This window comes from Pipistrellus kuhlii, unplaced genomic scaffold (genome assembly GCF_014108245.1).
Source record: "Pipistrellus kuhlii isolate mPipKuh1 unplaced genomic scaffold, mPipKuh1.p scaffold_m20_p_4, whole genome shotgun sequence".
Taxonomy (NCBI): domain Eukaryota; kingdom Metazoa; phylum Chordata; class Mammalia; order Chiroptera; family Vespertilionidae; genus Pipistrellus; species Pipistrellus kuhlii.
The window spans coordinates 21,840,694-21,867,850 of NW_023425540.1; the positions used below are offsets into that span (position 1 = coordinate 21,840,694).

The 27,157-nt window shown below is 45.0% G+C and overlaps 1 protein-coding gene across 3 annotated transcripts in view; it reads left to right on the top strand.

Moving 5' to 3' along the window:
* The window catches only part of PDZD2 (PDZ domain containing 2), a 310,856-nt gene that overhangs the window by 187,728 nt on the left and 95,971 nt on the right, over positions 1-27,157 (top strand). The window contains exon 1 of one of the 3 annotated variants that reach the window (XM_036410194.2): positions 11,054-11,687. The exons of 1 other annotated variant lie outside the window; for it this stretch is intronic. The gene's annotated coding sequence lies outside the window, so the exon portion shown is untranslated. Of the gene's footprint in view, positions 1-11,053; positions 11,688-27,157 lie in introns of those variants that run through there. One more of the 3 variants, XM_036410193.2, reaches the window with a different exon arrangement.

Genomic DNA, 27,157 nt, shown 5'->3' on the forward strand with positions numbered 1-27,157 from the left:
AACAGTTCAGTGACAAAGGTTGACTTTGTTCCGGCTGGAAGCTCAGTGGAAATGGAGGCGGCGTTCTGTGTACATAACACGGAATTGACATAGAAAGCAGGGAGGCAAACATGAGCTCAGTAATTCTGACATGTGCATGTAAGGGAAGTGGGCTCGGCATGAAATATTCACCATTAGCCTGGCGGGGATGAACACAGGCAGAGGCTGAGTTCAGCAAAATGTAGGGCATGGAGAAATACTTCAGGGGTGAAAATGTGCCTAGTCGTCATTGGGAGAGAGGCAAAGTTTCTGCTAGACAGGCGAGGCAAAAGTCGGTTTACATGGAATATAAATAAGAATATAAAAAGAAATGTTCGCATGCTCACAATTGTAAACCTACTTTTGTCCACCCTATACATTTTTATTTCTTTTAAAAGGTCTAGGATGGGCTTCACTGGATACTTTTACTTTTTCAATTCCTCCTACCTTCCCCTTCTCCCCCAAAAGAATAGAGAAAAAAACAACTCATGGATGAGGACAGCAGTGTGGTGATTGCTCGGAGTGGGTGAGGGCATTGACTCTGGGGGTGGTGAACATACAATATAGTGTACAGGTGATGTGCTGTGGAATTGTGCATCGGAAACCTATAGAATTGTGATAACCAGTGTCAACCCAATAAATTCAACAAAAGGTGGGGAAGCAATAGTGGATATTTCCAGAACTTTGCAGTAATGCAAAACAATGTCCGGAAGACAGGGCACCTGCCCTCCTGTTGTCTGCGCTCTAGTTGGGCAAACATCTCTCAGTTGACATCGCCAGGTTTTCTTAGATTGCAGCTGTCCAGTCCCCCATAGAAAAGCTGATCCTGTGGCCCTTTCTAGATCAGTTTCAACCTTATGGTCTTCCCTACATTTCATCTGTCTCCTGTTAACAAGCCACAGACCTTCTGTGCCGCGGATCTCCCCACGAGGCAGTGAACTGAGGGGTCCTCCCACAGCCTGCTGCTTGTCCTCCCAGTGCTTAGCCGGAAAACCATCTTTGTCCGAGTCTTATCCCCAGGCATTCTGGCCTAGAGGCAGGCAAACTCTAGACAACTCCTGGAGGGAGAGAAGGGCATCTCTGGTTTGACATGCAGCACCTTGCAGGCCCGTGAACACACCCTGCAGGCCCCTGAGCACACATCTCTTCTGTGTGCAGGGCTGAGCGTGTCAAGCTTAGCGCTGAGGATGTGAGAGGAAGGGAGTTGTGATTGGCCTGTGTGCCTGTGCGTGTGTTAATTAAGTTTTTTTGTTTCCACACTTACCCGCGGTAGAAACAAACACTATTCTTCTCTGACATGTTTTTGAAAAATAAATGCAAAGACCAGCCGTCTGTAGACAGGTTAGTGAGCGCTTGGCCTCTCCCTGGGCACAGTCCTGTTTCCAGTGTTGGCAGGAAATTTTCCTTTTTCTGGGCACCTTCAGGCCAGTGCTTTGTTCAGGGGCCTTTCTTCAGAGCCTGTTGTTGAGACTGTAGGGAGGTGGACCTGGCAGGGCTGCGGGCATCTCCTAGGGCATGTGCAGGAGAGCCTCTGGGAAGAGGGCACGAGGCCCACATAGGCTCCTGGTGCTTACAGATGCTCATGAAATGCAACACTGCACCCTTGGAAGGCAAAAGGTTTTTTCATGCTGGGATTTATTTTTTTTCTCTTCAGATATTTTCTAGATGCAGAACACTGTTTGCATCAGACCGTATCAGAAGGCACAGCGGTGCCACGCCCAGCCCACACAGTCTGCTTGCTGAGCTGGGACGGATGACAAAATAAAAAGGTCCATTCCAAGAACATGGAGGCCTGATTTCTCCTCTCACTGCCTCCCTAATTACCTTTGAGCGAGAGGTGAGCGAGTCCACCTGTGCCATCTCCCTGTTGCCTCAAACCCGGGGCACCGGCCGTCCCAGCCCAGCAAGCAGACCGTGTGGGCTGGGCGTGGCACCGCTGTGCTTTCTGATTCCGTCTGATGTCCTCATTCATGGGCGCCTATTTTTAGCCTGGGCTTGCCCTGATTTGAGCATCGCTTTTGCAAGGCTGTGACATGCATGTGTTTGGTTGTTTTCTTCCAAGGATCCCTGTTCGGAGGCCTTGTGCCTGGCTGTTCCTTGGGGAGAGCATTTCATTTGGCCAGAGAAGGAAAACGAATCCAGATGCCCAGGAAGGGAGAGTTGGGGCCTTTTCCTTGAGTGTGAAATAGGATGGGGAGATGTGGACCTCCTGCCAGGATCTGTCGGTCTTTCCTGAGGGTCCTTGTGCTGCTGGTCATGATGTACAGTCCATGTCACTGTTTATGAACCCGGGATCCCTGTTGGTAAACATGGGAAAGAGGGGACTGGTGTGGGAGGAAGAGGTTGATGAAGATAGACAGGCACTACCACTTGAGCAAAGGTGGGGCTCAGCAGCCTGCTGGGAAGGTTAGAGGAAACCAGTGGGGTGGCGAGAAAGGGGGGTCAGTCAGTTATAGGGTTGAGTGACCAGGGTCAGGAGTTTGTATTAGATCCAGAGAAACCCAGGCGTCACAGGATTGGGCACTTATGGCATTTGCCACCTATATCAGGTGGAGGATATTGTTAACCCGTGGTCAAGGAGAGCGAGGAAGGAAATCAAAAGAGGGAAGCTTACCACTGGAGGATGTGTAGAAGGAAGGAGATATTCTGAGAGGATTTGCCCGGAACTCAGAGCAGAGGTGCCCACGGGGCTAAAGGTCCTGCCTCGGGGGCAAGCAGGGGTGTTGAGCTGGGTAAAAGATTAGTGGCACCTTCAGCTGCAAATGTCAGCCTCTGCGTGGAACATGGAAGCAGCAGGCATGGGTGTGCAGAGCTCCTGGGATCAAAAGGTTGAAGCAGAGACAGAACCACCTGGAACCACGCTTGGGCATCACTCAGGGTGTTGCAGAAGTCTCCCCAAGGCGCATTCCAGGGAGGGTCTCCTGCCGTGCTGGGATAGCCTCATTGCACTAGCGCAGCTCTGGTGGTGCTGGTCCAGGCTTCTCCGCGGCCTTTGAGGGAAGCTGTCGTCTTTTCAAGGCCTGGGTTTGGTGACCCTGAAGGATGGCCGAGATGGAGTCCATGGAACTCCAGGCAGCTGTTCCGAGTGACTTCTCGGGGATAACCCTGGGCGGCCTGTGGTTCTCTGTCCTCCGCTTGTCAAGCGGCCACTGGCCTGACGGGAGATGGCAGCCCCTTTGGGGACCACACAGCGCTGACTCCGGGGTTTTTAACGCTGCCCTTCATGAGCACCTGTTCTCCTTCCCACTCTCCCCTTTGTCACTTTCAGTTGAGCCTCGGACTTGGGAACCAGGACAGGACGTGTAGGATTCGGTTAGTGAGCTAAAAAAGGCAAAGAACAGAGAGGAGACTTCCATGAAGAAAAAGAGGAGCAATTAGACTCAGTAACCACGATCTGTTGAAAGCCCTGTGTGTGCCAGCGCAGGGACCATCTAAAACATGTCATCTCTCTCTTGTAGCAAAACCTCTATAATGACTTATGCTTTTTCAGATGAGGACGCTGAAGCATAGATATCTGTGTATTGTTCATCTGGTAGTAAACGGGGAGAAGTGAGTTTAAATCCATGGTTTCCAATCAAGGTTCACTCTCTTTCCCCAAAATATGCTACCCCTCCCCCCCCAAGATGTTTCATCGAGGACTGGCTTAGACCCTCTGTGACGAATGGAAAGAACATAGGATTTGGGAGGAAAGAACCTAGGATTTGGGACCAGGCAGACCTGAGTATCAACTCTTCCCATTCTGTAAACTTAGGGAAGTTACTTAAACGAAGATTCCCTGCTCTCTGCCGTCAACCTCCGCGGGCACTCTGAACTCTGTATGTGAACAAAACACAATAGTTGCAGCTAAAGTAATTTTTGAAGTTTTTTTTTTTAACCCTTTAAAAATTAAAAATTTTAATTACAGTTTACACTTAATATTATTTTGTATTAGTTTCAAGTGTATAGCCTAGTAGTTAAGATAAATCATATACTTTGCAAAGTGTCCCCCTGGCATTTCCATTACCCACCTGGCATCAAACATACTAGTAGTTATTACAATATTATTGGCGATGTTCCCTATGCTATGCTGTACTTTACCTTCCCATGACTGCCAATCTGTGCTTCTCAATTCCTTCACCTTTTTTCACCCAGACCCCAAGTTCCCCTTCCTTCTTGCAACTATACCAACCTGATGGTGCCTGATCTGCTGATCTTAGAAATCTGTGAATCTTTTGAATGCAGTTTATTTTTTTTTAAGGGGTCTGATATTATTTGTGCGACTTCAATGATGAAAGCCCTGCACAAACCTTTCTTCATAAGTTTTAAAAATTAAATTTGAATTGGTCAATGCTGGGGGGGGGGAGAGGGGAGAACCCTGCATTCTTAGTTGGTTGAGTAAAAACCAAGGAGGCTTCACCCTCATGCTCATCCTCCTCCAAGGCCTAGAAGTGTCGAGCTGTGGCTGCTGGTCTTACTGCCAGAATCTGCATTGTTGCAGGCCAGCCAGGCACATTCCTGTGTCTTTTGTTTTTAAACTGTTTTAGATAAGTTTAAGACCTGGAAGTCACCATTGCCTGAGTCCCATGGGAAATCTCCTCCAGTTATTGAGAGAAATTCTTCTGGTGGGAAAAAAAAAAAATAGGAGAAACAAATAACTGATTGTTTGGAGGCTTACAGAAAGAAATTTCCCTACATGACCCAGCTTCCTCACCGATGGGGTCTGAAAGCCAAGGTTTTTTAAGGAACGTTTCCTACCCCACAGAACCACACATGATTCCAAGAGTAGGTTCTCCCTGGTAGAGATGAGAAACACCTCAGAAGTGCAGTGAGGCCACGTGTCTCTGAGCAGAGTGTGGTTTTTGATAGATTTCTTCCTCCAAGGGTTCACTCCACCCTTCCCCACTTGAATAAGAAAGGCTAATAATTTTTAATCAGATTGTAGACTTGGTAAGCTTGGTGGGATTTTTTTTTTTTTTCTCTTTCCAATTTGAAGAGGAACTATTTTGAGATCTGGAAATTACAGCCTTGGCGAGAAAACCTTGAAGACTCTGAGCACTGCCGGGAATTCCATTGCCCCTGTTACACGCACAAGCGAGCAAAAGGAGACAGGGAAGGAAGGAGGCGGAGAGTTACAGAAACTGCTTTGAGAAAACCGTATTTCCAGTTCACACAAGTTTCACCAGTCCCTGTGAGAGGCACTGCAGCCCAGCCCAGTGAGCCATGCTTGTGCACTCTGGTTCGGTGACCGAGCAGCCTAGGGTCATCGGTCCCTTGGGTCACTTAAAACCTTGGCAAGTATTGAAATTCAAGCTTATTCTCCTGCTGCTTGGGAACCACACCCAGAGCTCTGCCTCCTGCTTCTGTGCCCTCTGAGGTGTGTCTCTACAATCTATGCACGTCACGCAGGAGAGTCATGGTGGGGTCGTTAAGCATCCATATCACCTTACGTTTCTGAAAAACCAGGTGAATGGCAACACTTTCATTATCTGACAGTGTCAGGATAGCAAACATAGCACAGAAAGGGTTGGCAATCCCAACCCTGGCCCATTGTTTTTGTTTCCTTATGTGACGCCTTAGTGGATGTGGTGGTGGCCTGAGTCACACTTGTCCAGTTCGCGTCCTTCACAGAATGTCTGTTAATGAGCCTGCCATTTGGCATGGTCTGCATACTATGGCAGTGCCAAGTCAGGTGCATCAGCCTAAATGCAATTGTCTCGAAGTGCAGTGACTGTGAGGAGTTGCCCACTTTTCTTTTATCCACTAGCAAAGGGGAAGGTAGAATTGTGGGACATATCAAAACCTAGAGGCAGCCTACTCACTTCCCCTGGAAAGTTGCTTCTGATACCAGTCCATGGTGACACCTCCCCATGGAAATCATCCATTTATTTACTAGAACTTAGAAGTGGGCAGGGCTCTGAAGGGAAATACAAGAGGGAACTTTTCTGTAAATATTGATCCAACACTTCCTCCCTGCACAGGAGCTTTGTGGAAGCTGCAAACCCAGCCCCTGGCTGCATGATTCCACTCAGGGTTTTTGGAATTTGGGCTCTGAATGCTTTAGGAAGGGCATGTCTGCTCCAGTCCTCAATACCATCCTTTGCTTTTGCCTAACCTGCTTCTCACATTCATTTAATTTTCTGCATCCTGAAAACATTTCTGTTTGCAGCCCCTGGCATTGGGAGCCATTGTGGTAATAATACAGCATAAGCAAGCTCCCTAAGAACCTATATGGCTTGTTCTTTATTGCAAGGGACTGTCTTGAGCATTGTTAGCAGCATCTGGCCTCTACCCACTATGCCAGGAGCAAGCCCTTTCTCTCCCCACAGGGGTAAATCTTCCCCAGTTAAGTAACACTGGTTTATGTGGAAGCATAGATACAACGTGAAAAAGAGCAGTAATCGGTGTGTTTCGTAATAAGGGCATTGGGGCTGGATCAGCAATGGTCTTAAGTACCAGACAAAGAGCTTTATCCTTTGGGCAGTTATTAGAACATTTCAAGCAGCTGTTAGGTCTTTGCTGTCGGATATCTCTGTGGAGTGAACAACTGAGGAGGAGAGACTAGTTTGGAATAAAGGCTTGTGAGTGTGACAGAATTCAGGAAAGGGGACGAGTGAAAGAGTTAAGGAGTTAGAGTTGACAGGACCTTACCACCGAATGTGAAGGGAAAGAGGAGTCGAATGTGAAGGGAAAGAGGAGTGGAGGGTGACTCATTTGTGCTTGAGTGACTGGGAATTGACGTTAATTAAAAGGGGAAATATAGGAGGGGCACTGGCTTGAGGGAGGGGCTGATGGGTTTGTTTTCGGGCATACTGAGTTCAGATTTGGGTAGGGCAGCCAGCTGAAGCAGGGCAGGGGACAGGCCAAGGTTGGGCTGAAGCTCTGAAGAGATGGAAGTAAAGATATTGGCAGCTCTTCCTTGGTGGTGGTTGCTGTGGATGCAAAGAGGAAAACCTAGGATGGGGAGGAGAGAGATGCTGGTGCCCCTCCAGGTCTCACCTGGCCTGCCAGGAGGAAGGAGGGAAGTCAAGGATGGAGACAGAGAGCTAGAGACCATATGGTCTAATTGGACAGATTCAATAGCTAAGAAACAGTTCTGTGCACATATAAGGACTAAAAAAAGCATGATGGCATCAGTCTATGTTGCTGATTTGCATGAGGTGAGGGATGTGTGAGCTCTAAGAGAGCTTTACAGAGGAATAAGCAGGCTGCAGCTGCATCGAGCTTTCTGCAGGTGTGTGTGAGTGAACCCTGGTGTTGATGCAGAAGTCAGAAGGGAGCCACTTCTCTGAGTGTGCAGGCCAGGCTTTCCCAGTGTGCATGAGCTGCAGGGTGTCCCCATCGTCATCGTCATCATCATCTCCTGTCACAGCACATGGGAACAAACTGAGCACCTTGTTTGCTTTCAGAACTTCTGGGAGTTGTTTTTGACCAGGAGATGTGAAAAGAGAGAAGGCAGCTTTATGCTTCCTGTTCTCAAGTCGTTTGTGAATTTTACCTTATGACAAGAGGTCATCTGCCCTTTGCAGCTTTAATAATACGAAGCAAGAGATCTACAGAAGGGGCCAAAGGGAAACAAAATCCAGATGCCATTGGCTTTTTGAAATATATGTATATACACATATAATGTAAAAATTACCGCTTTAACCATTTTTTAAATATTTTGATTTTTTTTTTTTTTTTTTTTTTTGAGAAGAAGGGAGAGGGAAAGAAACATCAATGATGAGAGAGAATCATTGATCGGCTGCCTCTTGCACACCCCCTATTGGGGATCAAGCCTGCAACCCAGGCATGTGCCCTTGGCCAGAATCGAACCTGGTACCCTTCAGTTCACAGGCCTGTACTCTATTCATTGAGCCAAACCAGCTAGGGCTGCTTTAACCATTTAAAAAAATGTTTTTAGTGTTATTATTATTATTATTATTATTTTAATTTATTTCAGAGAGGAAGGGAGAGGGAAAGAGAGATAGAAACATCAGTGATGAGAATCATTGATCAGCTGCCTCTTGTACACCCGCTTCTGGAGATCCAGCCCACAACCTGGGCATGTGCCCTTGACTGGAATCGAACCTGGAATCCTTCAGTTCATAGGCAGGCACTCTATCCACTGAGCCAAACCAGCTAGGGCCCATTTTAACCATTTTTAAGTGTAGAGTTCTGCAGCCTTAAATCTGCTGACATTGTTGTGCAACCATCACCCCCATCCATCCTCAGGACGTTTCTCATCTTGCAAAACTGAAACTCTGTACCCATTAAACAAGAAGTGCCCACTCTCCCCTCTCCCAGCCCCTGGCAACCACCATTCTACTTCTGTCTCTGTGAATCTGACAGTTCTAGGTGCCCCCCATGCAGTATTTATCTTTTTGTGATCGGTTTCTTTCCCTTAACACAGTGTCTTCAAGGTTCATTTCTCTTGTACAATGTATAGAATTTTTTAACCTTTTAAGGCTGAATAATATTTCATTGTATATATAGATCACATTTTGTTTATCTACCTATCAGTCCATGGACAATTTAGGTTGCTTCCACCTCTTGGGCATTGCTGCTATAAATAGCCATTCATAGTCCAGCCGGTGTGGCTCGGGGGCTGAGCATCAACCTATGAACCAAGAGGTCATCAGTTTGATTCCTGGACAGGGCACATGCCCAGGTTGCAGGCTTGATCCCCAGTAGGGGGCATGCAGGAGGTAGCTGGTCAACAGTTTTCTCATCATTGATGTTTCTAATTCTCTCTCCCTCTCCTTTCCTCTCTTAAATCAATAAAAAATATATATATTTTTTGAAAAATAGCCCCTGTTTTTCATTCTCTGCATGTGGACCCAGAGATGCCCCCTGGCTTCGGTGGCATTGTTGATCCCTCTCTCCATTGGGGATTGCTGGAACCGCTCCCCATCTCCCCAGCCTTCTGATCCTGCCTTTGTTTGTTACTCCTCTGCTTTGGCTCATGGGAGAGTCTCAGGTGTGTCCCTGGCCCGGCTTCCTGACCACCTGAGCCCCTGCCTGTGGTTCTACATCTTGTCCCCAGTGCTGTCCTGGAGTTGATCTAATTTGAGTTCTAATCTCAGTACTTCACTCATGTGCTGACCTTGGCAAGTTTTCTCACTTCTTTCTGGGCCTCTATTTCCACATCCCACAGTGACAAGGTTGAACTACTATTAAGCAATCTGTAGGGTCCCTCCCAGATCAGAGGGGGAGGGTACAGTGGCCCCCTAAACCCAAGAACCAAGGTGGATGAGTGGAAAGCAGAGCTCCAGACTCCTAACTGGGGTGCTTTGACCCAAATCTACTCTGCCCAAAATCTCAGATGCTTAGGTGTTTCCTATGGCTTGCATACTCGCTGCCTTCTGATATGGCTAGTTTTAGCTGATATAGCTGCATGGCTAGTTTTATAAGTAAATGGAGCCCTGATATCCCTTAAAGCAAAACGATGTGATCTATGTTATCCACCCTTTGTTGAGAGAATGGGACAAAGAGAGGCGGAATAACAGGTTTCACCACCATAGATTTCTGGCAGATGTCACAAACTGACAACTGGAGAAAACACTCTGTAGGCAAATTTTACTTTTGATCAAGACTAGCTTGGTCATGGGCCAAGAAAGTTTTAACCCCCTTCTTCCTTTACTTCTTAAAAAAAATGTAAAGAACAGACTTCCTTCTCCTTAGCTTACACTCAGAGCAAGACCCTCTCCTAAACCAGGAGCGTAAGACACAGGGCGTCACCCACGTGATCACTTTCAAACCCGGGATAGCAAAGGAAGACGGACTCGTCTCAGGTGGGTGGGCTGGGTTTGGAGACCGGGCACTACCCCTCCTGTCGGTTCTTTCTCTGCCCACCGTGGAAACACCGTGTACCTAGTGGGGACTTTGTGTTTTTTGTTTGTTTGTTTGTTTGTTTTTTCTTCCCCTCACTAGATAAACTGGCCAATGGAAAACTGTAAAGAAAAAAAAACTTGCCTGTTTTTATTATTGTCTTTTTCCCTAAGGATGTTGTGTTGAGAGATTAGGGTGACTAAAATCCATTTGGAACATGTGTGGAAATATATAGCATTGTCTTTTTAGGATACATTTGAACCATCTAATTAAAAAATAAGACTTTCCTTAAACCCAGTCATGTTTTTTTTAATGCATTAAAAAAACAATTTTGAAGACTGAAGAACTTCCTATGGTGATTGGGACCAGCTTATGACAGTATGGGGATCATAGGGAGGAAAACCCATATGGGATGAGACCTAAAAGAGATGAACCTAACAGTCCTCCTAGGTTTTGGGGAGCATGGCCTTAGACCCGCGGCTCCTCTTTTGTTCCTGGTGACTGTAGCTGCTCGAGGACTGTCAGTACATTAATGACAATATGTTTTTCTCATTTAAATAGTTTCTGTAAATTTTCACTGTGAAGGCCTTGGGGTTTAGGGGACTGTCTCCGGTTGATGCATCATGAAAGACCCCTTTGGCTCCAGCTGCAAAATAAGATGAGTTTTATACATAGTGGAAGTCACGGTGTGTGTGTGTGTGTGTGTGTGTGTGTGTGTGTGTGTGTGTTGGTTTGGAGAAGCCTATTTTTTAAAATTCTGTTTCCTGATAAAATCTTAGGGGGTAAAAATCAAATCATCTTTTTGTTGCTGACATTCTAGCAGGAGTGAGTGTTCTCAAGGGCTGGCTGGTCTTCTGTGTTTGCTAATAGTGGTCTGGGATGCAAGATAGGAAAGTGATAGATGTGTTGGAGTCATCATGACAAGTGACCCTTATGTACCAATGAGCTTCTCTTTAAAATTACTTATACTCTTAATTTTTATTCCCATATGAATGCAATAAAAAAAACCTGGCCAGTTAATAAGTGCAAAATATTTAATTAATTGTGAAGTGTTAGGTCGTGGGTTTAGAAAGTTTCCTGGCCTGTCATCCTGGCTTCACTTTATCTTTGTGTTCAAAGTATTAAAGATGTCCCCTCCCTCCTATTCCTCCTGCCATTGTCCCCTTTTCCTCCTGCTTCCATTGCCTTCCCTGCCCTGGCTTCACATTTTTTATGTACGTGAAATGCACGTTTTGCTATATTTTGTTTTCTTATGCCTAAAGTCTTCAGTCCACCTCAGGGGGCTGTAGGGCTGTCTGTATAATAAAACTACTGTGATTCCGTCACCAAGGTGTGCGTGCTTTGCTGATGGAAGAGGTCATCTGCTGATGCCTGCAGGAAGAAGCCCTGGGTGACTTCTACCAGGATCTGAATGCCCCCCTTGCTCCATGCTCCCAGAAAATTAAAGTCGTTTTTAGCAGCATGGATTCACTCCGCTCGCAGGATAAGGGTTGGCTTGGTCTCTTGCAAACACAGTTTAGCTGGATGTACTCATAAATGAAAAATGATCTGAGTGCTGTGGGTGGGGCCCTCGAGCTCAGGAGGTGAAGCCAGGAGGAGGGGAGAGAGAATCGGCTCCTGGGTTAAGGAACATGGGAGGCTGGCGGGGTGTCGTAGCGCACACTGGCATGGCTTACGTTGCTGCTGATAGTTAATAACCCAGGACGTTAAAGAACTGAACTGAGAGGGGAAATGAACCACAACAAACTTTGGAGTCTGTCCTAGACAAGAGGCTGTGAAGCACAGAGGAGAACATGCATCCGACCCGTTCGTGAAGCAGGTAGGAGGGAAGACCTGAGAGGCGGAGAGAATCCTCTCTCTGAACACCACTTCTCTTCCAAGAAGTGTGTGAGAAAGGAGTAGATGATATTGACATAGGAAACAGACAGCCTGAATTGTGCTGTTGATCCAAGCAAGAGTTTGTCTGTTATTAGTTTGATGGCTAAGTGACAGTTATATTCTGGGGGTTGCTTTTTTAAAAAAAATCACCCCACATCATGTAGTGTTTAAATTGAAACGGACTTCAAATGTAGGGGTGATAAAGGAACTGCAGACATTGTTTTGAAACAAATACTTTGAAGGTCCGTCAGCCAGAAACTGATTTGAGGCTTGACCGTTGCTAAATTTTCCTATTCACAGCCAACATGGTGCTTTGCTTGTTTCTGCTACTTTTGTAAGAAGGGAGGCAGATGTATAGCAGCTGTGAAATGTCCAGAACTGACAGGTCCAAGGTGAAGCCTGAATGACTAATGTTTTCTCTATTAAGGCAGGGAATTGCCAAGGAAAGTGTGGGTCCTGAATATTTGTCATGGGGGAGGGAAAGAGGGTCAGAGAGTCAGAAATGGTCACAGTGACACCGTCATACTCAGCAGTAGAAAATAAACGAGGAGGCCATGGATTGCAGCCATACGCTAGGAGGATAATTTAGGCTGGTCTGTGGTTCCTAAGGTTCCTGTGGTTGTAGCTGAGTCTCAGGGCATCCTTGTCATGATGGGGGCTCAGGATAAGAGAAGCAGAACAGAATGAAGACCATCTCAAGCCTGGGTTTCTGAGTCATTTCCAGGCCTGGCTTCTGATCGGCGCCTGAATAATTTTGCATGGATTTACCCCCTAATGAAGTGGTCAGAGTGTTGTTGAATGGAGCTAACGTGGATTAGGTCAGAAATGGCATGTGTGGTCAGAGCTGCAGGAGCATCAGAATTAGGTAGAGAACTCAATTTCAGTGAAATAGACCAGCCCGAACACTGGCGCCTTGGGTTTGAGCTGTTGAGAATGCCTGTTTGCCACAGGGGTGTGCCTGAGAAGCCAGAGTTGAGAGCTGCTTGCTTGGCGCTCATTGGCTGGCTGTTGTATTCATGCTATGGTGGCCAAATCTTGTGGCTTTGTCTTTTAGGCCTGGAGGGCTGGGAGTCGCTTGTGCTTAGTCAAGGCAGGCCTGTGTACTTTATTGCTAATCTCTTTCCTGTGTGTGTGTGTGTGTGTGTGTGTGTGTGTGTGTGTGAGGGGGAGGGGGGGAACAGCACTTCTGTGGTTTTTAAAAAACTCTCCTCACCTGCTGTCCACTTGTTGGGTAGGTTCCCTTTGCCTCCCACCCTTCACACTGTTGAACCCAGGTGCTGTTTGCAGTGGATTAAGCTGAGCTGGGGGACAGGCTCCTTTCCAGGGTCCATTCTGGACTCAGTCAGAAGTCAGAAAACTATGGCCTGTGTCTCAACCTGTTTTTGAAGGTCTCAGCGCTAAGAATGCATTTTATTTTATTTTTTTAAAAATATATCTTTGTTGATTTCAGAGAGGAAGGGAGAGGGAAAGAGAGAAACATCAATAATGAGAGAGAATCATCATCAGCTGCCTCCTGCATGCCCCCCACTGGGGATCGAACCCGCAACTCCGGGTATATGCCCCTGACCGGAATCAAACCTGGGATCCTTCAGTCCGAAGATCGACACTCTATACACTGAGCCAAACCAGCTAGGGCTAAGAATGCATTTTACATTTTAAAACATTGAAGAAACAAAGAATACAGGACACAGCCAGATATGGCCTGCAAAGCTTAAAACATTTACTATCTGAGCCTTTGGAGAAAACGGCTGCCAACCCCTGGTTAATATCACTCATGAGCTGAGGGATCCGTGGGTTGATGCAGCTCATTGCATCCATCACAGTTGATTGGGCAATTATTTTGTAAGATGATTTTATACTCAGTCTGTATTAAATGGCATTATCCAGAAGGGTAGATTTAGGGGTGAAGGAGTTGAAGATTTTCTGCAAGGTCAGAACAATGGTCTGTGGTTAGATCTTCTCTCCCCCACCTCATTGGAGCAGCTGCTCATGCAGATACCTATGAGACACACCCATGTTGACCTTGCCCCCAGCTGAGAGAACCTGATGGGGACCAGCACTCTGCTAACTCTCACAACAGGGGACCAGCACTCTGCTAACTCTCACAACAGTGATTTACTTCCTTCTTTCTCTTGAGAACTGTCTGCTGGCCCGACTTCTACAATTTACATGATTTGGTGTTGTCATTTTAGAAGAAAAAAAAAATGAGTTAGGTGGATATCATGTTTTCTCATATTTAGAACAGTTTCTTTATTGCTGTCTAAGAAAGCTTGCTGTAGACCCGCCAGCCTTCCCCCCAGAACATGTCCTTCTCTGCGAGCCAGCACAGTATGCTGGCCTGGACATGGAGCTGGCTTCTGTAAGAAGCTATAGTCTGTTGCGCAAATACAGGGAAGTTTTCACAAAAACATTACAGTGTAAGGAGAAAAATAAAATAGCTGGCATAGCTTCCCTCTCCCCCCCCCCCCCCCCCAGGATATTTTAGTCATCTATCCTCCTGTATTTGCAAATTAGATGCTGTCAGTGGAGAAGAATGGGGGTGGGGCCTAGTTTGATGGATGGAAACAAGTGAGGGCGAAGCTATGTTCAGCGTGGTGCCCATGGGACTGGCGCCTGGAAACAAGATGGCCGCAATGCACTTGACCTGTCAGGATGTCAGCTGTTAGGGCGGATCCTTTCACCCACCTCCTGAGCCAGGCAGCACCTTTGTCTGTATTTGGAAAGGGGGTTGGCTCTCAATTTAGAGATTAAGCAACCTGCTATTCCTGTATGCACTGGAATATCAGACACCGTTTGAAACCTGATTTGCGTAACTGCTGGAACCCAACTAGAAGCCAAGCCCATGGAGGCCTGGACTCGGCAAGTGATGGGCAGTTAGAAATCTCAATGTGTGAGGGGATGTGTCAAGATTGCCCAAGATGCCATCAACGGTTTGGCTCAATGGATAGAGGGTTGGCCTATGGACTGAACAGTCCCAGGTTCAATTCTGGTCAAGGGCATGTACCTTGGTTGTGGGCACATCCCTGAAAGGGGGTGTGTAGGAAGCAGCTGATCAATGTTTCTATCTCATTGATATTTCTGACTCTCTATAACTCTCCCTTCTTCTCTGTAAAAAAATCAATAGAATATATATATTTTTTTAAAAAGATTGTCCAAGAGGGTGTGGTGCTGCTGTGTGGCCCAGCTCAGTGGGCAGGCTCTGGGGTGAAGAGTCACGTTGGGTTCCCAGAAGGCCATGATCAGAGGGTGACTAACTGCGTTCTCTGCTTGCGTCAGCGGGGTATGTCTCAGAGCTCTAGAACTACCTGGTATCTCAAGGTAGCAAGAGGGAACTGCTCACTTCTGAAGCATGCGACCAAGCTGGCTCATGAAAAGACAGAGCAGTCAGGCAGGCAAAGTCTTATCATGAGCTAAAGTGGGGGACAAGCTGTGAACAGCCCTTACTTAGCCCACTTATTTATAGAATGTTGGGAAGGCAGAATGTTCTCAGAGTTGGAGCACCTGCCCCCACCCTTTGGCTATCTAGATAGGGCTGGAGTTTGACCTCTTTTTATATATATATATATATATATATATATATATATATATATATATATAAAAATTCATTTTTTACAGAGAGGAAAGGAGATAGTTAGAAACATCGATGAGAGAGAATCATCGATCAGCTGCCTCCTGCACACCTCCTTCTGGGGATGTGCCCTCAACCCAGGTACATGCCCTTGCCTGGAATCGAACCCAGGACCCTTAAGTCCGCAGGCTGACACTGTATCCACTGAGCCAAACTGGTTTGGCTGGAGTTTGACCTCTCGTATCAGCTTTTTCCTGATGGTGAATGGAATAGAAGATTGAACTATCAATAGATGTGTCCATATGTGTGTAAACCTAGAGAAGAGGAACAGCCAAGCACAAAGAAGTTATGATTCTGAGTTACAAAGAGAAAACTTGAGACCTTTTCTGTAAAAGAGGGTCAATGACTTCTGTTCCTCTTAAGACCTTCTGTAGGCAGTGCACCCTCTCACTTCCAGACCAGGTCCCAGTCACCATGGGAAGTTCTTCAGTCTTCAGAATTGTTTTTTAATGCATTAAAAAAAAACCATGACTTAGCATTATCTGGGTTTAAGGAAAGTCTTATTTTTTAATTAGATGATTCAAATGTCTCCTAAAAAGACTCATGGTACTCTCCAAGGGACAAAAAGCTTTTAATTTGCCTTTGCTGCTGTTTCCGCCCCTTTGGCAAAAGTGTTTTTCTTTTCTCCTGCCGGCTGGCTCTACCAGCAAGAGGGTCTGTCCTCCAGGGAGGCGCCCCCCCCCTCCCCCCCCCAGTCAACTTCACCTTGCAACTCTTTGACTTAAGCTCCAGACGGCCGACTGTGGGGTAGAGGGCTGCCTGTTGGCAGTAAACTGCTGGCTTTGGAAAACATCACAGGTATTTTATTATAACAGATGCAAGACAGTTTTGGCAGAGGAGCAATCAAGTCCTGGAGGGGAAACAGAAAATCACTCTGAGCACCACAGGGAAGAAAGTGGCAGAAATGGAGGCTGCAGTTGGGGTTTGCGAAGTGGAGTCCATTGCACAATGCTTTTTACAGGCTTGGACTTGCTTGACTTCAGCTTCTACCTCAAGTGAGTCAAGGAATGTCAGAGAGAAGGGAGCGCCAGAGCTAGGCTGAGCTGAGCGGTGTACCTGGAGGCATCCTGGTGTGTGAAGATTTTATTGGGGTCTCAGTGGCCCAGCCAAATTTTTTGCTTGGTGGACAGCCTATTGGTTTCCTGATGCCTAGGCAGCAGACATTCTTATGTCTGTAACTAATTACACATTTTTAATGAGTTTCTTACCGTAACGAAGATTTAACACCTCATCTTAACAGTGAGTGGAGTTACTTATTCCCAGTCTCACTAAAAGAAACGTTAGTTATCCCTATGGTATTCTGGTGGCTTAATTAAATATGTTGTTTCCGTTGGAACTTCAGAATGGGGAGGGAGAGGTGGCGGTATCAGTTTTAGTGTTTTTTGTTTGTTTGTTTGTTTTTACTATGGTTTCTTCATCTTCAGCAGCAACTGGCTGTTTGCTGCTGTTTCTGCCCCTTTGGCAAAAGTGTTTTTCTCTAAAACCTATGCAGTCTTGAAGCAGAGCTATTAAACATTACATATAGTCAGCCCCCTTTTAGGGCCAGTGATAGTGAATAACACTGCTAGGTTTTAAAAACAATTTTACTCTGATAGGATTTGCCACGATAGACTCTTGTTACCCACAGATTGGCCTGTAATCAATGAGGTTTCCTGGGCTTCCAGCCTACTTTCTTTCTTGCAATCATGGCTTAGATTACCAGGCCCTGCACCAGGATAGGTGGAGAACCAGATACCGATAATGCAACTAACTCATCACAGGCTGTTCAGACTGCAAGGTGTGGACATGCTTTCCCGATGAGCATGCCTGGGTAAGGAAACGCTAAGCTTGAGCGACGTGTGTGTTAGGGAGAAGAGTTGCGAGCTGAAACTCATGCGTGGTGCTCGCATGGGCCTGGAGACCTGGCTGTTTTTGAGCAAAACTCTTTATGTAACACCGTGTCTCACCTCTGTAGGCCTTTCTTCTCTTTGGTAAACATGTGGCCCAAACGTGTTCCCCTGATTTGTTTTTGTTAGAGGAGTGCCTCACTGTGTAGGAGCCCCTTGGCAGCCAGAGTTCAAACCAAGTGTCAGGTGAGCTCCTGAGGCCCAAATGCTCGATTCCATTTAGCTTTCAGGGCGAGTGGGTTGAATGTGAGGAGAAAACAGCTCGCAGAGCAGCGTGGGGGCCTTGGATCTACAATTTTGAAATTCAGGAACAAATCGACTTTGGCTTTTTTCTGAAAATGGATCTTATTTTGAGAACCACAGTTGACATGGCTGTGGGAACGGTTGCTTATTCTTGGCGAGAAAACTACCTTGAAAAGGTGCTTACGATCCAAGAGGCAGGGAGCCTGCCCCGGGCTCTGGCAGGGCAGAGGGAGCTTTTCAGAGCACAGCGTCCGTGATTTATATGAACTCCACACTCATCTGGAAGTGCCTATGCCGACGGAGAAGTCAGCTTCCTATGAAAGGGGATCATTTTCATTACTCTTGGTGATGGGATTCAGAATGGAGCCTGGCGTGTCTGTTTCAGAAACACTTAGACCCCAGGCTTCAGCATTCGATCAGAAGGACTTCAACATCCAAGTGCTTTGTTAGCTCTGTGGTAGGAACGTGCGGGAAAGCCAGCTGCCATAAGCCAAAAAGGCAAATGCAGTAGCTCTTGGAGAAGGAAATGATTTGACCCGACAAAGGAACAGAAAACTTGTCTTCAAACCTACCCGCGTGACATTTATTTACATCTTTATTTACCAAGAGAAAAACATTTATCCAGGACCACGGAGTTTATTCTAACCTGGGAATGACCAGGGGATCTTGATAAAATGCAGATTCCTACGTAGTGGGTCAGGGGTAAGCCCGAGGTTTCTGTGTCTCTAACAAATTCACAGTGTGGCCCACAGCAAACCAAGGAAATGCCTGTTTTCCAGGCTCCCACCAGTCATTGCAATGAGTCTTAGTTGTAGGAAATGGCTTAACTGTGGTCACACTCGGTAGAGGTAAGAAATGTCCCAGGAGAGGGAAAGGGAAAGAATCTCAAAAGACAAGCAAACTTCACCTGCTTCAGAGAGTCCTCTGCTCCAGATCCCGGAGTAACTGCCAGGCCTGGGAGAGGCTGCCAGGGGGAAAGGCATGGTAACAGACATGTCTCCGGGGTGGCTCTGCCATGGGAATGTCTAGCCAGGAAGCGGCGGCAGCTGCAGCCCTGGTTGGGGCCAGATGCACCGGGAGCCGCGCGGCACAGCTGCCTGCCTGCCGCCACCTGGGTTCACCATCTGATCCCTGAATGTGCTTCGTGACCATACGCTCTGCTCCAAGGAGCTCGGCATGTGGCTCCCCTTTTCCCCCAGGGGTGATTTATGAAGTGTGTCCTTAGATGATGCTAGTTGTATATCACGGTAAGGCTTCCATGCACATTTGCAAATGAGAGGAAGGGCCCTTGGCAGGGAATCTAAGAGGAGAAAGTCACTGCACCACCGCGGCCCAAGCAGCTGTCTTCAGTGACCGCAGCATCCCCGGTTCTCACCTGCTGTCTCCTCGGGGTGTGCTGCCCGCCTTGGTCAACCTCCTTTGCCACACAAGTGACTGGTGGCTTCCCAGGGCAGCCACAGAGGTCCCAGAAATCCAATTCTGTGCAAGCATCAGAGGGGACTCACATGTTAAGCAAACTCCCAGGAGACTGGCATCCAAAAGCCATTTACTGCCTCAGTGGTTGAGCACCAACCTATAAACCAGGAGGTCATGATATGATTCCTGGTCAGGGCACATGCCTGGGTTGTGTGCTTAATCCCCAATGGGGGATGTGCAGGAGGCAGCCAATCAATAATTATCTATCATAATTGGTGTTTTGAGGACTCTCTCTGATAATTAAAAAAAATTTTTTTAAGCCAGTTTAATAATTCTTAGTGAAGGAAGGACCCTTCCAGTGATTAAATATGTGACTGCCATCCTTGTTGTTTGTTTTATCCATCTTAGCCTGATCTTCTCAGGAGAGAGGTAGTTGAGTATGAGGACTCAGTATGGAACAAGTCGCAGGAATGTTCCAGACCCTCAGACTCGGGATTTCTCTCATGCCCAGGGCCGAACAATCACATCAACATTCCCTCAGGCTCTGGGCTCCCCTAACTAGAGTCCCCCAAGGCCACTCCTGCCCTCACCACAATTCCTTTTTCCTGATTCCTTCCTTCACCAAAGTGACCCACCAGATGTTCAGTTTCAGCTTCCATATTTCTAGCCTGAAACCTCACCTGTCCTCCTGGATTGGATCAAGGTGCTTCCTGGTCTCCTTGCCCACCTGCCCATTCATGCATTATCTCTGGGGAGCTGTGTGTATGTGGGATGGGGGGTGGATGGAAGCAGGTGAGGCTTGTGAAGGAGAAAAGCCATTACCTGATGACTCTCTTAATATTTCTCTTTAAAAAAAAAATTATATATATATATATATATATATATATATATATATATATATATATAAAATTGATTTTTTACAGAGAGGAAGAGACAGGGATAGAGAGTTATAAACATAGATGAGAGAGAATCATCGATCAGCTGCCTCCTGCACACCCCTAACTGGGTATGTGTCCTCAACCCAGGTACATGCCCTAGACTGGAATCAAACCCAGGACCCTTCAGTCCACAGTCCGACGCTCTATCCACTGAGCCAAAGTGGTTTCGCCTCTTTTTATTTTAACTCTCTTACTATTTCTACTTTCTGGGCCAATTCCCTATAACCCCAACCATGGTGATCCCAGCTCCAAAGAAACATAGGTGACACCTTGGGACTGGGAGAGTTCTCCCTGAAAAACATGCTGTTTTATACCAGTTTCCCCAAGAAGACCCCCTACTGATCACTAACACTCCTGGTTCCCAAGAGGTATTGTATTTCATAAAGTATAGCATGCAGGGCCCCCAGCCCCAGTTCCGGGTGAGGACCTGGCGTTGTGTGGGTACAGCATTCCACGGGAGTTGAAGGATCCCTCTGATGGGCGCCACCTGCTGCAGAATGACTTTGTGTCACTGCTCTCCTGTCCCCAACGGGCAGAGGTGATTGGGGGCCTCTTTAGTTCTCATTTATACTTTTTTGCTTAACTCTTGTCTCACCTTGCAAAGTACTCTCTTCTTCCTTTTTAAATAAAAGGCTCCCAGGTTATCCTTACACCCAGCCACGTCTGAAAAGCCCCCTTGTAGACCTGTTTTCTCAGACCCAGAGCCTCATTTTATGGAAACTGAGGTTTCGTGGCTGAATGGACATCAGGGGATACCATCTGGGTTCCTGTATGGAGACCACACCCAATACCGACCCACTGCTTCTCAGGGCCTTGTTTATGGGGTGTCATATTAGAGCAAAAGTAATCAAATGCCCATATATGTGGGATGTGGACTAAATTTAACCCAAGCATTGTCCCCAGTTCTAGCACTAAAAAATGCCAGCCATCCTGATGGTTCCACAGTGGACTGTTGAGGCCCGCCCCCCTCCGCCCACACACACACACACACATACATACCTCTTCATTAGACCTCTTCATCCTTCAATGCCTTATCTTCCCTATCTGGAAAATGAGGATAATTCTGTCTGTGCTACCTCCCTTACAAAATTGTTGTGAAAATCAAAATAGCATATGTGAACGGTTTTAGGAGGCAAGGCATGCAAAGAATTATATGATCTTAAGATGGTCTCCTCATCACACATATCCTCATCACACATATTATTCTGCTGCCCCCAAAGACTACATTTCTGTTGAGTGGTGTCAAACACATAGAAGAAATGCTTTTTTCTGTTGTAACCCAATGAAAGGCTTGCTTTGGTGGGGAGGGGAGGAAGAATGAGGATTCCCATAGAAATATATCACTTCTGAACTTCCTGATTAAAGTAGCTCTAATGGCCCATTAGTGAATCATTTCACACCCCATGCTCTTTTTGATGGCCACTTTCCAGCTGTGCTCCAGAGCCAGGAATGTTTTGGGTGAGCAGGTCGGTACATGTAAATCGCAGAATGTTTTTCTGTCTGCTCGAAGGCAAGGACTATCTTTCCTGCTGCTCTGAGGAGTGAAAGTACTTCAAGATTTGTCATTTTGAGAATGATTTCCAACCTTGTGCTCCAGACTAGATTAAGAAACAGACAGATTTTGATATTCGTAAAGAGTTTCTGCAGCTGTTCCAAAAGAAAGATATCCCTAGAATGGACAGCGCTTCACTTTTCTCCCCCAGAAATGGCTCTGCTTAAGAATGAGGGAACTTGGTCCATGGTAATTAACCTAATGACATTAAACATCACATATGTCTCTCTAGAGTTGCTTAAAGAAAACATATGGACTTGGAGAGACGGGTAATAAATACAGTGAAATTTGAAAGAAAATATATGAACTTAATTCTAATGAAAGAAATATGTGATTTAATGACATGACATAGATGGCTTGTGTTTACTAGAAGACTCTGAGATCAGACAAATTCTATGAAAATCCTAGACTAGAATGGATGGGAAAAAGTTCATGACAGAGGCCATTCCTAAATTGGACCTTGATGCATGAGTAGGATCTGTGTAGGCAGAGAGAATGGGAAGAGCATTCCCAGAGGGTGAGAGTACACAGTAGAAGTATGGGGTTGTGACAGGGCTGTGTGGGTTCTGTAGGAGGTGCCATGTGCCAACGAGAAGGGCAAGAGGTGAGATTTATCCTGTAGATACTTGTACGTTGGTCACATTTGGTCTGAAAAGAGGGGATTGAAAAGACTTTAGCAATACAGACAAACTGTGCTACGTGGTTCAGGTCATTTTAATTTTCTTAGAAGCCCAAATGTCAGACTAAGATCTGCATTAGAGTTACCTGGAAAACTTTAGGGCTAAAATAAATAAGTAAATAAAATGCTAGCTTCATATCACCACCACTATCAACCCTGACTTAGTATTTCAGAGTCTTGGAAGCACATAGGGTAGGAGTAAAAGTAGAATAGAGAACCTAATTTATTTATTTTTAAACACACACAGTTTTTCATATAAAACCAATATTGGGGACTGTGTAATTTTTAGTTTCATCCTCATGTTTGACATGAGGATAATGCAAAGTAGCTCTTAAAACCTCCATTTCCCAATATGTGTGATCCTAACAGGGTTTTGAAGTAGCAAACAACAGAATTCTGGCTCATTTAAGCAGAAAAAAAATTTTAGTGACATAGTATTGGGCAGATCACCAGAGTCAATGGAAATGAGATCTGAGCTTGAGAGAGTGGACAAGAACCAAGGCCATGGCACAGAGTCTCCTTAGTACACTACCACCATTACTAGACTCCTGGGATGAGCCTTTATCTGCCCCTGAGTCTTCACATCACTTCTTCATGATCCAAAGAACCAGGCAAGAGCTTCCTGTAGGCCAGGTCTAAGGCACGTGCCAGTGGGCTAGCACCTAGGGGTGGGGGCAGAGAATAAATGTCTCTTCTTCAGAACCTGCCATAGAATGGGGGCATCTTCCAAATCCAAAGGATGATCAGATGCTGGATAGCTACACAAACATTCATCTCCCCTTCTTCGCAGGCAAAGGAAGTGGAGTTTGTCCCCTCTTTCTCCACCATCTTTCTGTATGGCCGCATCTTTCTCTTTCCCTATTGATGGATGGAGTTTGGTATGGGAAGACAGGATGAGGACTTGGTTTGCAAGGGTATTTTTTCATTAAATGATGATGATGATAAGTTTATTGAAGTATTATTTGCTTACACTCTTTAACATAATAAATTTTCTCCAATTTCAGAAGAAAGGATTAAAGGGAGTATACTTATAAGTACGAAATTGAAACATTATGCTAACATAAGAAATAAACCAAAGGAAGACCTTTCTAGCTGTACCAGTCTATAAATTTTGACAAACACAAGTCATGTGAGTTACCTCCATACTCAAGATGAAGAACCATTCCATCCCCCTTAAAAGTACTCTTTTGTAGTCAAACCCCCTTCTTATCTCCAGCTTCTGGCAATCGCTGATATGTTCTATTGCTTTGCCTTTTCCAGATAGCATATAAATGGAATCACATTGTTTATAGCCATTTTAGTGTAACGTCTTTCACTCACCATAATACATTTGAAAGTCTGTTATTACATCTATCAATAGTCCTTTCTTTTTAAAAACAATGTTTCTATTGATTTCAGATAGAAAGGGAGAGGAAGATAGAAACATCTTTTAAAAAAATACTTTTATTGATTTCAGAGAGGAAGGGAGAGGAAGAGAGAGCTAGAAACATCAGCGAGAGAGAATCATTGATAGGCTGCCTCCTGCACAGTGGGAATCGAGCATGCAATCCAAGTGTGTTCCCTGACCTGGAATTGAACCATGACCTCCTGGTTCATGGGTCAATGTTCAACCACTGAGCTAAGCCAGCTGGGCCATTCCATTTCTTTGCTGAGTAGTATTCCATTGTATGGATGTGGTTTTTCCATTTACTCCTTGAATGTGCTATTACATCTGATGTTATAGGCCTGTATAACATCTCTTGAAAGAGGTTTTTAGTCTATTGGACAGAGAAATTGATGCACTTGTGTATGATCTCTCCCCTTTAGTCATGCTCTGTTGATGCTTTTATATCTCATGAAGTCTGGGAAAAAAATATGCAAAATAGAGTATTTGCACAGGAAATGTGTGTTTTCTTCTTTTTTTTTTTGCCTGCGAGCATCAGCACTGGATTTTTGTCTATTTTGAATACAGGTCTTGTTTCTGTCTCATTGCATTTTGAAACAAGTTTAAACCTTTTTGTTTTTTGTTTATTTTTCTTTAAGGAAAAGTCTGGTCAAGCATCTCTAAAGGAACTTTGTTACTGCCCTAATATTATGACTTCTCTATTGAATTGTAATTATTACATAAACTAGGATGCCAGGATTTTAAAATCTCTTTTAAAGTACTGTTTTCAGTTTAAAATTGGATTTGTTCCACTAAATGTCTATGATAATAATTTTGTGATAGCTATGCCAAGAGATCTATAGTTATATCATAAACACTGCACTCCGAAATTCAGGTTGGAATGGAGGAGAGAGTGATTTGAAATAATTATGTGATAGGAATGTCTGAATTTGTAACCTCTGTACACCTTTGATTTATGATTTGGTAAGAAATAACTTTCAAATAAAACCTTCTTGAATTTCATAACCTCAGTTGATACTGTGGGGTGCTGATTACAGTGTTCAGATTTTCTCTCAAGTTTCAAAGCTGACCATTAGGGCTGGCTCAGTGAATTAGTTGCTTGCATTTTAATGGGAGCGATCTTAACTTACATCACAACCACAGTTCTTGTACTTAGCAAATGGGCTCTGCAGACAGTCCTTAAAGATAATAGATTCTGGTATCTCCCTGCTTTATAAATAAATGCAATTTCTATCAAAATCTGGGGAGGAGGGAAAGTATTTTGGGACCTTGAACAAATGAACTACAGTTTATCTAAAGTTGAGTAAATATAGCTAAGAGATTTTTGGGAAAAAATTAGAATGAGGAGCATTGTTTACCACCTAGCAAACTGTACTTTTAAGCTATAGTAATTCAAACAGTATGGCACAGGAATTGACAAGTAGAACAGTGGAACAGAGTAGAGAATCCCAAATAGGTCCCATATATGTATATATATGCCCATAGATGGGTGTATGAAAAGGAGATATTTCAAAACTGGAGGATAAACGACAGTCTGTTTAGTGAATTTTATCAAAATAGCTAAAACTTTTTAGATAAGAATATAAACTTAGGTCCTGCCCTTAAATACATAAGTACATTTCAGGTAGGATAAAGAGCTAAACATAAAACTGAAATCTGTGAATGTATTCAAAGAAAACAGGAGACTATTATCTAGGGTGGGGAAGTTCCCACACTGTAAATTCAGGAAGTCAGAAAAGAGAAAAAGAGATGGTAAACTTGCAGATGGCAATACACAAATAAGAGTTGAAAGTGTGTGATTTTCACATTTTATTCAATAGACTTCACCATACAAGCTTTCTGTAAGAATGTAATCGCTAATTGCATAGTTTTCTCTATGTGGTTAACATAGCATGTGGGCCATGCTATACACATATAAATTATAGTAGCTATTATTGCTTTTAAACCCTTTCCTCACAGTAATTCACATTGGGGCTTCATGTCTAAATGTGTGTGTGTGTTTTTAATTTTCTTATGTTTTGAAAATTAGGCTTCCATTCTGTTGTTAAATGCATAGTGACTGTTGGCTAGAAATATGCTACACTCTGGGGTGGAACATGGGGGTGGCAGGAACAAGAAGAACTGTGAACTCACTTTAAGGTGCACACGGTCTTGTTGATTGGCATGGTGTACACATGAAAACCACTAGGGGTAATCTAATCACCAAGTGCCAAGTCGGGTGTGATCAGTCTGTGGCCAGATTCTGGAGGATGCCCAAGAACTGTGTCCTGTGGAACTTCAGAGAGGACCTGCCTCTTCAATGGGTGGGGGTAGAAGTCGGGGGTGGGAGGGTAGTGGAAGGGATCCAGATGGTCCCTGAAGCTTCTTCAATTTCATTCTTAAATTTTATTCCTTGTACACTGAAGCCAATCACATCTCCCTTCCCCACCTCTCAAGTTTGCAGTGGTCATGTAGTGATCACACTTCTACGAATAGTGACTCTCATGAGATATGAAGACATATACCGAAGTAAGATAGTGTTAATAATAGTAACAGAGCACTAAACTGTCCTGTCTAATGTTAACCCTGCAGTCCTGAGGGCCTGTATCCCTCCACAGATTCACTTTCCCAAACACTGCTCTCTTGACCTTTCCCCTACTTTCCCCCCATACAAGGCTGTAAATCCTTACACAATGTTTGGGTAGCAAATAGGGAAAATAGCCCTATTAGATGAAGGCACCCATTAGAAATGTGGGCATGTCTTAGGTAAGGTATGAATGGTGGCTTCTCCCTTCACAAGAATTTTTGGGTGAGGTCTGAGCAATGCAAATGACTTGTCTTTTTTTTAAATTTACTTATTTGTAATTATAATTCACATACAGAACTATATTAGTTTTAGATGTACAACACAGTGATTCAATATTTGTATACCTAAGGCATACAATAAATCTAGTAACCATCTGTCACCATACATAGTTATTACGATGTTATTAACTCTGTTCCCTATGCTGGGCATGACTTCCCCGTGACTTGTTTTATAACTGGAAGTTTGAACTTCTTAATCCCCTTCGCCTTTTCGACCCTTTTCTCCCACCCCCTTTCCCTCCTGCAAACATCAATTTGTTCTCTGTATGAGTTTCTGTTTCATTTTTTTTGTCCACTGCCCACCTGTCTGGAAGTCTTTTATCCTATTGGGTGACACGTCTGTCTGTATGGGCTGGCAGGAGGGCTGTCCATCTCCAGAGGAAGGAGCTATTGCCAAGTTAGAACGTGAGTCCCAATAACTGTCAGATGGTAGGAGCGAGTACTAAGAGGAAAACTGAGTTTGTTCCAGAGTTTAGGGCCCTTTAGAAACCTGTGTGAAACATGGATAACACATGTTGACATCTTTATTGGGTTTGTTTGCTTTTTAAAAAATCCTCTGAAGTGTGTTCAGTGAGGAGAGCGGCTGACATGCCTGTTGGCTCCAGCTCAGGGGGAAATAACCAACCAGTGGTTCCAGCTCTGTGAAGCTCTCTGTACCACCTGCAGGCAGGAGGTTGCTCATCACAGGCCTCTGAGTTTCCAACAGCTGGCAAAGGTGTTCCTGGTTCATGGAACTCCTTTGCTGCTGTTAAAGGTGGTCATGGAGTCAACTTCAAATGTGTGGCTGAAAAATCAGAAAATAAAATAATTGCTAAACATTTTCCCTCCAAAGTGGTTTAAGAATCTCAAGCAGGTCTGAACAGTAGGAAAACACTTGATGTTCTCTTGACTCCTTGGGCAATTCT